We start from the raw sequence: 12219 nt of genomic DNA, 5'->3' as shown, positions 1-12219 counted from the left end.
AGAAACTTATATGACAACAGATTATACACTTTTGACATATTATACGGAGTCCTGAAGACTTATAAGCTAAAAATGCAATAGGATGAGGAAATTGAAATGGGCCAAAGAAAAGACAGATATGTAGCCCTTGTTAAATCCAATCACTGTGAGAAGTAAGTGGAATCCAAAATGGAATCTGCATCAAATGAATCTGAAGAAGCAAGATCAAAATCATCAAAAGGGAAAGCCAAAGAAGTTGAAGCTGAGAGTGACTCATCTTCAATATATGATCTAGAGGAGCTGGATGAACACATGTCCTTCCTGTCAAAAAAATTTCTAATTTGAAGTTCAAAAGAAAAATCTTTCTCCAATCCATTCAACAAACAGTTGAGCTCCAACAGGAAATTAGTTGATAAATCCAAATTCAAGTGCTACAATTATGGATTAGTTCGATAGTTTGCAAATGAGTGCAGAAAGTGAAAGAACTCTAGAGGTGGTGAAGTTGTGGATTACAAGAAGAAATATTTCGATCTATAAATAAAAAATAGAAAGCTTTCATTACCAAGAAAAAAGACTGGGGTGATGGAGATTACTTAGATGAAGAAGCTGACTATGTGAATTTTCGTTTTGAATAAATCCAAACTCTTTGACTATTTTATCAAAATGAAAATTCTATCTTCTTGACGCATGCTTCAATCCCTAAACCAGTTGAAGTGAACTACAGACCAACTTAGCAAACTTTGGATCGATAAAACCCTCATGTTGTACATATATACATCTTCTTATAGGCTACCATTTAAAGAAGCGGTTTTGATATCGATTTTCAAGATCTCATAGTCATAGTAAGCAGCTATTTCTAGAAAGATCTTGATGGACTTGACCATATCAACTAATGAAAAAGTCTCATCATAGTTTATACCATGAATCTTCTTGAAACCTTTTTCCACTTTATAGGTTTGTACTTTATCATCCATGTAGCTTTTATTCTTGTAAACCCACTTACACCCTTTAGGGTTTACCTCTTCAGGTGGATCAACTAAAGTCCATTCTTTATTTTGATACATGGATTACATGGCCTCCAACCATCTCGCAGAGTCTTGACTATTCATAGCATCTTGGTAGGTGAGAGGCTTATCATTTTCCATAAGCATCACATCACCATCTTGAGTTAATAGATGTCCATAATATTGTTGGGTTTCGGGGCATAAAAACATAGAGGAAACACAAATTAAAATTGTAAAACTGAATAAAACTGAAACCCATCACAGGATCCATGCAAAAAATAATATTTAATTCATGGATGATATGTTTACCATACGAAGTCTGTGCAAGACATGCATGTGTAATAAAAAGACTAAGTCACATTGACAGCCCTGAGATTTAGTTGTATGATAGTCTAAATCTGCATTATGTATTATATTTCTTAAGTCTGTAAAATGTTTAGAAGATTAGACTGGTGTATTTTTCTGTAAACAGTATCAAGCCTAAGAATAAACTCTGGAAGAAGATCAAGCAAGATCATACATGAGAGAAAAGATATGGAAGCTTGGAGTTGAATAAATATGTTTTATAAAAAATGTTTTAAGTCAAGATATCGACAAGTCACGGACCAAGTTATGTAGAGAAGTCATTCGAGAACTCCGGGATGCCTTATCGAGAAGTTCAAAATGGCTTATAGAGAACTCAGAATTATCGACAAGTTAAATGAAGTTGTGAAGATTGGAGATATCGACAAGTCAATTTCTCATTAGAGATCTCAGAGATATCGACAAGTCAAAATGGATATAGAGATCTCAGAGATATCGACAAGTCAAATTCTACATGTAGAGATCTAGAGACGTCGACAAGTCAAATATACTTATAGAGATCTAGAGACTTGGACAAGTCAAATACACATAGAGATCTAGAGACCTCGACAAAGAAAATATAATTATAAAGAACTCAGAGATCTCGACAAGTCAATTATACTTATTGAGATGTCACTTTGTTGGTGAGACTACGTAGCTGTATGAACAATTACATGATAACTCAACATGAGAACAACACTAGAACATGACAGGTAAATAATACTACGTCTACACAAGAAATCAGAATAAATGAAGACTAGGCAAATATAAAAAATTAAAAGATTAGAAGAAAACTTGTAGTCTGTTTACAAATCACTGAAAGAAGCTCATTAATATTTTCATGCCTCTATGAATAATAAAGGTTAAAGACTTTCAGGGTTTTAGAAATGATGAAGATTCAGTGTATAAGTGCTACCAGAAGATTTTCGTGTATTGGCATTGATTGAAGATAGACAGTGTTTGAAGCATAGGAATCTGAAGAATTGAAGACATGGTATAGACATGGGTTAAAGAAGAAAACTGCAGTCTTGAAGTTATACTCACTGACATGAGTTCATGTATATGTTCAAATGTCGGTGAAGAATAGTGAATAAAGTATTCAAGATTGTAGTAGTAATGAAGACGTTGTCTAAAGTACCAGAAAGAATTCCGGTGAAAGTACATTTGTTTATTGACAGTCAGTGTCTGAAGCGATAAAGTTGTTGCAAGCATAACAATGTAATCAAGGCTATAATACGAAGACCTGAATCGAAGTTAGTCGTCTCTGAACCAGACCAGTTAAACTAGGCGTCAACAGATCGTGAAAGGACTCTGGGTCTTATTTTTACAAGAATTGTTAAGTTGAGGAACATACTTGGATTGAACTTTTATCTGTTAAAGTACGAGAAGAGGTGCGTAGGGGATACAGCTAAAACAACTAAAGGGATTGGGTTCAAAGTTTAACTGTTAACTTAAATAAATTTATTTAATGAACTTTAATATATTTTATTTAATAATCTTAAAATGATTTATTTTATAAACTTTAAATAAGTTTATTTTATAAATCTAAATTAGTTTATTTATATGAGTTATATTTAAGTTTATTTTATAAATTAATTTAGTTACAATTTAAACTTAAAAGAAAATAAAAAGAAACAAAATAAAAAGAAAACAAAAAAGAAACAAAAGACAAAAAAGAAAAACAAAACAAAAAAAGGAGAAAACCAAGTAAAGAAAAGGAAACCAAGTTTTGTTGTTTTGGTTCAAGTACAACTTAAGTACATATGTATATCTGAGGTCGCAGGTAAAAGGCTGTACTACATAAACCAGTCGCAAGTAACTTGTGTTTGGTTTTCTTATTCAAGTACAAGTAATGTACTAGTGAATTGGTGGTCGCAAGAAACTGTGAGCACAAAAATATACTAAGGCAAAACAAACCCCTCATGTACACGCAAGTAACTTTTTGGTGCAAAATAAACTAAGTACAAGCCATCCCCCTATGGTCGCAAGTAACTCCTCAACAACACTTTATTTCACAATCAATTCATTTGTGTGGTTTATTTTTAGCCACATATTTGAATTGATATAAAATTCTACACTCAGAAGCTGATCAGATTGAGCAATATAAGAATTGTTTTGTTCATCTTCTTCTCCAACGAGAGCTGGTGAAAATAGAAGCAAAGAAATACAGAAAAGCTCAACTACCTTAAATATCTGTTTAACTTCTCACCGGAGTAAGGTTATAATGCTCGGTTTAACTCTTGTATATTCATAGGGGCATTATAATCATTAGCCGGTAATTAAATCCTTAGTCAAACAAAAGCTAGATCATTGTATAAGATTTAATTTGTAAATCTTTGTAGAAGTTAGGAACTTTGTTGTTCTTAGATTATAGCCGGTAAATTTATTTACCGGAGTGTGGAAACACCCTCACGAATTTATATATGAATATATATTTCCCCGAATATCTTGTGTTCCTCATTTTATTGTTCCAAACACTATTCACATCAAGAACACGGAACCACTAACCGAACACTAAATTTTATATCTGCAAAATATTCGAAAGAAGTTTTCAATTTAGTGAGTATCGTATTCAAACCCCCTTCTACGATACTTCGGGACCTAACACACTTCTCTATAGAACAAACTGGAGACCTCCACATGAAGCTCAAATACAACAATGCAGACAAGTTAACAATTCAAGATTATCAATCAACAAACGATCTATTCACTTAGATTGAAAAGTCTACAAAGGGAGCTTGAAGAGTGCAAGATCAAGGGCCAAGATTAACTGATAAAGGATGGTCACAGAACTACAAGATTTGTAAAGATTTATTAATCCAAAAATAAATTGATGCAGAGATAGCTTAGAAAAGGGTTTAGTACATCTTATTACATGCTGTGTAAACTAGTGTTTTACTAATCTATAAAGTAAACACTGATCTTTTTTTTTAAAGTGTAACAAAACATACTTAAATAATCTTGTACTCTCTCAAAGAAGAAGCTAAGTTCTTTTATTTTAAAAGAACATAAAATTTGTCGCAAGACAAACTTAATTAATACAAATTAAGTGAGTTTTGAAATATTGTGTTTACTGTGGTTATTTGTTTTATTCTGCTAACATAATATCTTTACAAATTGTAAACTTCTTTGTTCACCATATCCAAAAAAGGTTGATAAAGGCTGAAAATAAAGAAAACACATTCACCCCCCCCTGTGTTTCACTTAATATCTAAAAAGTGGTATCTGAGAAAAATCTGAAAGTGGATAGATTAAGATCTTGGAAGTATGAGTGCATAAAAGATAAGCAGTATCAAGATACCATTATTTGATAGAATCAACTATACACTTTGGAAAAAGAAGATGATGTTGTTCATAAGGATGGCCAACCCTTTATATATCTAGATTCTCAAAAATGGCCCTTTTACCCCCATGGAAAATATTGATGAATCTACTGAAGGAGACATGGTCATCCCAGCTCACTTTGCCCCTAAAGACCCTTCAAAATACACTGAATCTGAAAAGAAAAAAGTCTTTCTAGATAGTGACCTGCAACTAATTCTGATAGAGTCACTTGACAATGTCATGTACAACAATATTGTCAACTGTGACACATCCAAACAGATCTGGGAGAAGATTGAGATTTTGTTTGAAGGTACAGAGGAAGTAAAATCAAATCAAAGGAGAATACTGGTGTCTCAGTATGACGGTTTCATGAAAAATCCTAAGAAAGGAATTACTGAAGTCTTTGAAAGGTTTAATAAATTGATAAATGACTTGCAACTTCATGATAAGTATTATGAAGCTGAGGAGGTGAACCTAAAGTTTTTGCTAGCTCTTCCTGACCATCTTGAACAGAAAATATCAGCTATAAGAGAAGGAAGAGACTTGAGCAGAATGACACTTGAAGTGGTATATGGGATGTTGAAAACTTATGAATTTAAAATGTTGCAAAGAAAGTCATTAAAGGAAAACCAATGACATGTGGTTGATGGTTCTAGTGCCTTAGTTGTTAATGACAGTGAAGCAAGTGAAGATGAACAAGATGCTCAAGCTCCAGTCATTCATGTTATGGAGCAGAAGAACAAAGGAACCCAAAAACAAGTTCTTTTGGAACTAGAGGAAGATGAATTTTAACCCTTGATGAGCTAGATGAGATGAACCAATATATGGCTTACTTGGCTAGAAAATTTTCTAACATAAGGGTCAAGAAGCCAACATTTTTCAAGAACAAGGGATAGTCTTCTAACAGCAACAATTGGAAAGCAAAGACTCAGTACAACTCAGCTAGAAAAGGTGGCTACAAAACTGGATCTATTGACAGATCAAAGATAAGGTGCTTCAACTGTGATGAATTGGGTCACTTTTGTGATGGCCTCAAATCTAGGGTCAGGAGTTGACGTCACCAAACATAACAAACCACAAACATAAACTACAAGATTATTATTATTATATTATCACAACCCCAAAACCAAGATCCGATCCAGGTTCAAGTATGATTTAAGCTACTCACTATTACAAACCATTTATTAAAAGTCTGACACACTAACTTATTCAGCAACTCATCAGACCACACATGGTCTGATACAAACTACCACAGAGGATCCAGGTCTGGAAGGGGCTGAGACTCTGTTTTTCCAAGAACTGATAGGTCTTCTAGGCATCTACGATATATATATATATATATATATATATATATATATATATATATATATATATATATATATATATATATAACAGGTTGCAAGGGTGAGCATATAATCACTCAGCAGTACCAACATATAAATATCAAAGTAAAAACAGTAATGTAAAAAGCTATAGGAATAGAAATGTAAATCAATATGAAATCAGTAACTTGTAATCATTTCAAGCAACAGTAGACAAAACATCGATAAAAGAAACTGGATATCACTAACTACCATGCTCTTTTAAAACAAATGTAGTTGTGTGTTGTGCAAACACTAGAGTCCAATTTTAGCATGTTATTCACATTTGTTATTCAACTGTATAAATCATTTATTCCCTTACGAGAATCACAAAGACAAATTGGATACGTAATGGATATGTGAAGATAGCTGATCAGGCTATCAACACCAGACGGCTCCAACTGCCATCCCATACATCTATTCCGAAACTCAGAGACTAGCTAGGTCTCTGACCTGCTGGACTAATCGGTTATGTAATGCGCGCAACCGAGTTAGCCTCTTACGCAACCTCAATAGGCCACTATGGCCCCAATGTATCCAATATCTGATCATTTTATCCAGTACCTATCTCAGTTTAAAACCGCTCTCTTAACAGCACATGTAAACTAATTCACAAATCATTTTAATACGAGATAGGTACCTTTCGAAGTTACTTTTCCCTAAAATAGGTTTAAAACAATTAGTTATAACTACAGGTGATACGTAACTTGAAACATTTTTGTTCCTGTAAGAGAATAAAACCACAATCTATCCATATGTACTGAACCATAAAAGAATGGTCAGGGGTACTTGCCTTACGACGATTTTTCAGAATTCTTAGGGTAGTTACGCTCAACTGACTTTAGTCCTCGCGAACTCTGACTGGGATCTACAGTAACAGAATACCCTAATTAGTCATACCGACATGCTTGATATCCTTGAACCTAAATAACCCAACTCGATAACCCGACTCGTATATATATAACTATATGCACATATTCACATAATCAGTATTCATAAAAAGGGTAAAATGTTTTATATAAATGTATCCCTCTTACGAGGAAGAATGATATCTACGACTTTACCACAGTCCTTGAAAAGCTCCCAGATTTATTTGCCATTTGAATTAAAATGGATATTATGTAAGAAAATAGTATGGGTAACAATCTTGATTACCTAGTTTTTGTTTCTACCTTCTCCTTTGAACCACTTTCCACCCATTACTCGATTCTTGTCCTAACACATCATATATTCGACCTTTCTCAACTTCATGAAATTTTTTGGTATGACTACTATCATTGTCCTTACTGAATGAATTCTTCTTTGAACCACTTGCTATACAATACTCGATTCTTTTCCTAACACAACATATGCTCGACCTTTCCCAACTTCATGAAACTTTTTGGTTTTACTGTTATCCTTAACCTTACTAAATAAATCCTTCAATACTACATCCACGTATATTTTTCTGATGAGACTATTTACTTTATGTGCTATATTAACCTTTTCTTTCTGGTCCCAATTGAGACCGCCTCTTGTTTGAGACTCCTCCGATGTATTTGGTTCAAGACTTCAATAATAGCCTGCTTATCTCCTTTGATAAATTTCTCTTGTACATCTGAGTCCAGCAAATCCTTATGCGCCCAGAAAAAGTCTTCCAAAATTACTTCACATTCCTCTAGCCTTCCTCCTTTTGACCAGTCCACCATTATCTTTGAGCTATCCTAGAAACCCCCTACCTTGGATTGCTCTAACAGGGACCTTCTGGAGCCATGTACGACACTGCCGAAGAATTTGAAGTTGTATACATTCATATAAACAAATAAATTTTGATTCATATTAAAAATAGATTTTGAATTAAGGTATTTAGAAATAATATATTTCAATTTATTTTGTATAAAAATATTAACTTTATATTTTTAAATAAAATAAAAAATTGAAATATATTATTTCTAAATATCTCGTCCGAAAACATTGAAATGCTTGAAAAAGTAGAACGATCATCTTTTTTGGGACGGAGAGAGTAACTTATAAGGTATAATTTTCTATAAAAAAATTATAATTTAAATATAATAACTTAATAGATAAATATAAAATTTTAAAGATATATTGAAAAGAGTAATATTAAAATATATTTAAACACTATCCGTGTACCCGTAATCAATATTTTCAAAATTAACTATATTTTATTTATATTTCAAGATTAACCTTAATTCATCTATTTTAAGTTCGATTAATGCAATTAATATTGGAAGAATATAATTTTTTTTTATCAACATTCAATATCTTAATATGCGTAATTTTTTGACCAGATACTTGTAATTTGAAACAGAGGGGGTACAAGTTTCTTCAAATTGAAAAATAATATTAGTTAGAGATATAGATGATAAATGTTCGCACTAAAACACACGCGAAAATACACGTAAACGTACGCGATCTCAAGTAGTATAAGATATAAATCAAGTTCGTTCCCACATGGACTGGTTTAGGTTAAATTTAGATTATGCACATATGTAACAATGTATGATTATCACTCACTACTAAGACAAATAACAATTTGAGTTTTGATTTAACTAAGAGATTATACTAATTAAAATTAACTAAGAGAATTGAGATTGAATTACTTATATGAGAATAAACATGGGATTATAACTTCATTAAATACTTCATTCAAAGTTCGTGTCTTTTACCTTAGCATGTGATGGTGATGACAACTAATCAGATAAAATGAAATTAGTATACACTAACTTTCGTTATACGTACACCCTACTATCAAACATCCACAAATAAGATAGAAGTTGAATAGACACCAATTATGCTTAGTCCCTATATGTCTATAAAGATTGAAAATATAATGGTTTAAGAGAAAGTTATCTATCTTAATTACATAGGGTGAATAAGATGGTTAAAATTACCCACGAATTATGCATGTCAATTCATACATAAATCTATACTAGCATGGAAAGTTCTAAACCCCTATATTCACTGTCGCTTCAATAGAAATTAACAAACAATCTTAGATGTTAGCTACGCATCAAAGATGAATAAGCTCAACCAAACTAGAAAATCATAAATCACTACACACAAAGGATTATAAAAAAATTAACTATTGAAATCCATAGATAAATCCGTTAGAACCCCGTGACAACGATTAGTTCATAATCGAACTCATCGCCACCATGGGTTCCAATGAAAACATGATAATAAACAATATAAGAGTACTACGGTTCAAAGACAAATTGAAAACAAGCATCTGAAGTACAACTATATTGAAGAATACAAAAGTCTTCTTCTCCATAGCCGTCTTATGCTCTCTAGGTCTTCTCAATGCTCTTCTTTGTCTCCTTGTTAAAAACATCGTTTTATTGGTTTATATAGCTTCTGGACGACCTGGGCCCTCAAAATCTTCGAATGCAAGTCAAATCAGGATTTTATCAAAAAGACTTGGCGCGGCCGCCCCAACCCCCGCGCGGGTGCGGGCGATTTCTGTCTATCTGGCGCGGCCGCCCCGCCTTCTGCGCGGGCGCGCCGGATTTCTGATCCTTGGCTCCAATTTCTTGTTTCTTCTATATCTTGAGCTCTGTCTGTCAGAATTTGGCGATCCAATAGTCCATGCGAAGATATCGAGATGCTCTTCAAAATTAGAATGGTCTTGACTTCATAATATGACCTCCTTTCAGCAATATTTTCTTGAAAAACTTAATTATTCATCCAACTAATGCATGTAATGTAAAAACTCAAAAACACATCAAAAATAGCAATAACTTGAGTCCAAAACACCAACTTAAGCATGTAATGAAGCATTCCAAGTAGATATAAAATCCATTTATAACACCCCCAAACTTGAATCAATGTTTGTCCGCAAGCATAAATAGACTCAAAAACTACAAAACAACCTAATGCATGAATGCAACTACGTGAATGCAACCAAATGATAATGCAATCGATCCCCTCATAAACCATAACCAACCAACAAGAGAATGCCTCTAAGAATGTCATGACTCTAAACAGAGTTCGAATAAATCTCACAAACCATAAACGTGCGTGTATGGATGCTTAACAGATATACTCTCGATACTAGATCAAAAACCATAACTTATCTATCATCAAAACAATCACAAGTTTATAAACAGAATAGACGTTAAACGCATAATGACTCACAACACCTCCTTCCTACTAGAGTTATACAAGGATTCACACTACTATTGAAAATATAACAAAGACGCTTATTTGATCGTGCAATGAATGAGGTCCCAAAAGACTTATACAATAATACCCATGTAGCGAGCATTAGGTTAGAGGATCCCAGACTATCAAAGCTTAGGTCACTAGGCACAAAGTCCCCTAGAACTTAATTGCTCGAGTATTAAAGAGCTCACTCTTGATCAATTATGCATAAACATTTTTTTTTCTTGTTCTCTTTTTTTTCTTTTTTTTTCTACAATTTCTAAATGAGTGTGTTTCGCTCCATCTCATTCAACCCTAGACTACTCATAAAATATGAGCCAGCTACTAGCCATTTGACGCCTAGCCTTATTCATAACTAGCAATAAAATCCAAGTTTTTCTCCAATTTAAAATTCAGTGTTCTTTTGCCATTAAGAGAATACCAAAAATTCTAAATATAAACAAGTGATTAAATCTCAACAAAAAAAACAAATATGATCATGATCTAGCTCCAAAGCAACCTATAAGACTTTATGAATTTTTTTTCCCTGGCATGCAAATCAATTCATTAAGACTTAAACGACCCTCTATTCGTCATCACCACACTCAAATCAACATCAACTTATCAATCAGAAATAGTTCAACCTAAGGGATCATGTTATATGCATGCACATGCAACTATATGAACTCACATAAAAACACAAATAAAATAAAAATGTCTTATATGAACAATCATGCAAAAATATGAATGAAATACAATCCTGTATGAATAATCATGCAAAAATATGAATGAAATACAACTAAACATGCAACATAAATCTATATAAATCTATATGGACACACACAAACTAATCCTTACATTATCACCCCCAAATTTAAAATTTTTAAAGTCCTCATTGAAGGTAATAATAAGGATTTCAGGCATACCTAGTCAACAGAAAAATCACCCTCCTCGGGTGGAGTATCAGGTGGCGGATACACAGAATCAACACCAAATACTGGTCAATCAACCTCAATACCAGTGGCTCGGAAAGCAGTTCCCAAAGCCTGTGTCTAGTCGGCCGCAAAACTACTATGCATGTTGTGCATCGCATCCATGCATCTGGCCAATCTCCTGAACTGCGCATCGCCAAGCCCGGAACCATCCCCTTCCGCCTGTTGAGCACGCGAGGAACTAGCCTCTCCACGAGCTTCTCTCCAAGCTGCCTGCCTAGCTGGAGAAGAACCACCAACATAATTCTGATCAGCTGGCTGGCCACCAGAAAAATGATCATAACTGTAATCCACACCCTTCTCATCAGCCTTTTCACCATACCATTCCTGCATGACGGAGATCGTAGAGCTATCAATAGGAGCGCTCTGCAACTGCTCCAACTCGGGCCAATAAACACCCACCGAAACATAAAGCTTTGTCACAATAGAGGCATGAGGAATCGCCCCCGATGTCCTGCTTCACAAAAACCGCAACATATTCTGATGTATCAAATGGTCGAGATCCACATACTCCTTATTCAAGATCCCCCAGATTAAAATAGCATGATCAACAGTAACATCATGATGATGCGAGGAAGGCATAATATTGGCACACACAAACGCATTCCATGCTCGAGCATACATGTTCATGCATGCAGCTAGAAAAGTGAGCGGCTCATTCATGCCCCTCTTGCACTTCCACTGTGTTCCCCGAACATACAACTCCACCACAATATGATCAAGATCAAAGTCCTCCCTTGTCTTTTGGACCCAATCCTCTTGCATCGGCTTTCTCGCGGGGTGATTGATAACCCTATGAATAGTCGTCGGTGTATAATCCACCGTCAAATCATGTATCACATAAAACCCATTCTTATCCTCCCTTGCATTCGCATAAAACTCCCGAACAATGCTCATCGGGCTGCGGCGGGTACCTCACAAAAAGTTTGCCATCCCATCTCAGTAATAATCTCCAAGAGTTTTCCATCTCTCACAGTAGGTAAGAAACCCCTCTCCTTCGCAATTGATTTGGACATCAATCGATTAAACTCAGCTTGTACATCCGGAGAAGAAAATCTAGCCACCGCTTCA

This window comes from Apium graveolens, chromosome 4 (genome assembly GCF_009905375.1).
Source record: "Apium graveolens cultivar Ventura chromosome 4, ASM990537v1, whole genome shotgun sequence".
In the NCBI taxonomy this organism is placed as follows: Eukaryota; Viridiplantae; Streptophyta; class Magnoliopsida; order Apiales; family Apiaceae; genus Apium; species Apium graveolens.
Note: the sequence above shows the minus strand (reverse complement) of the source record.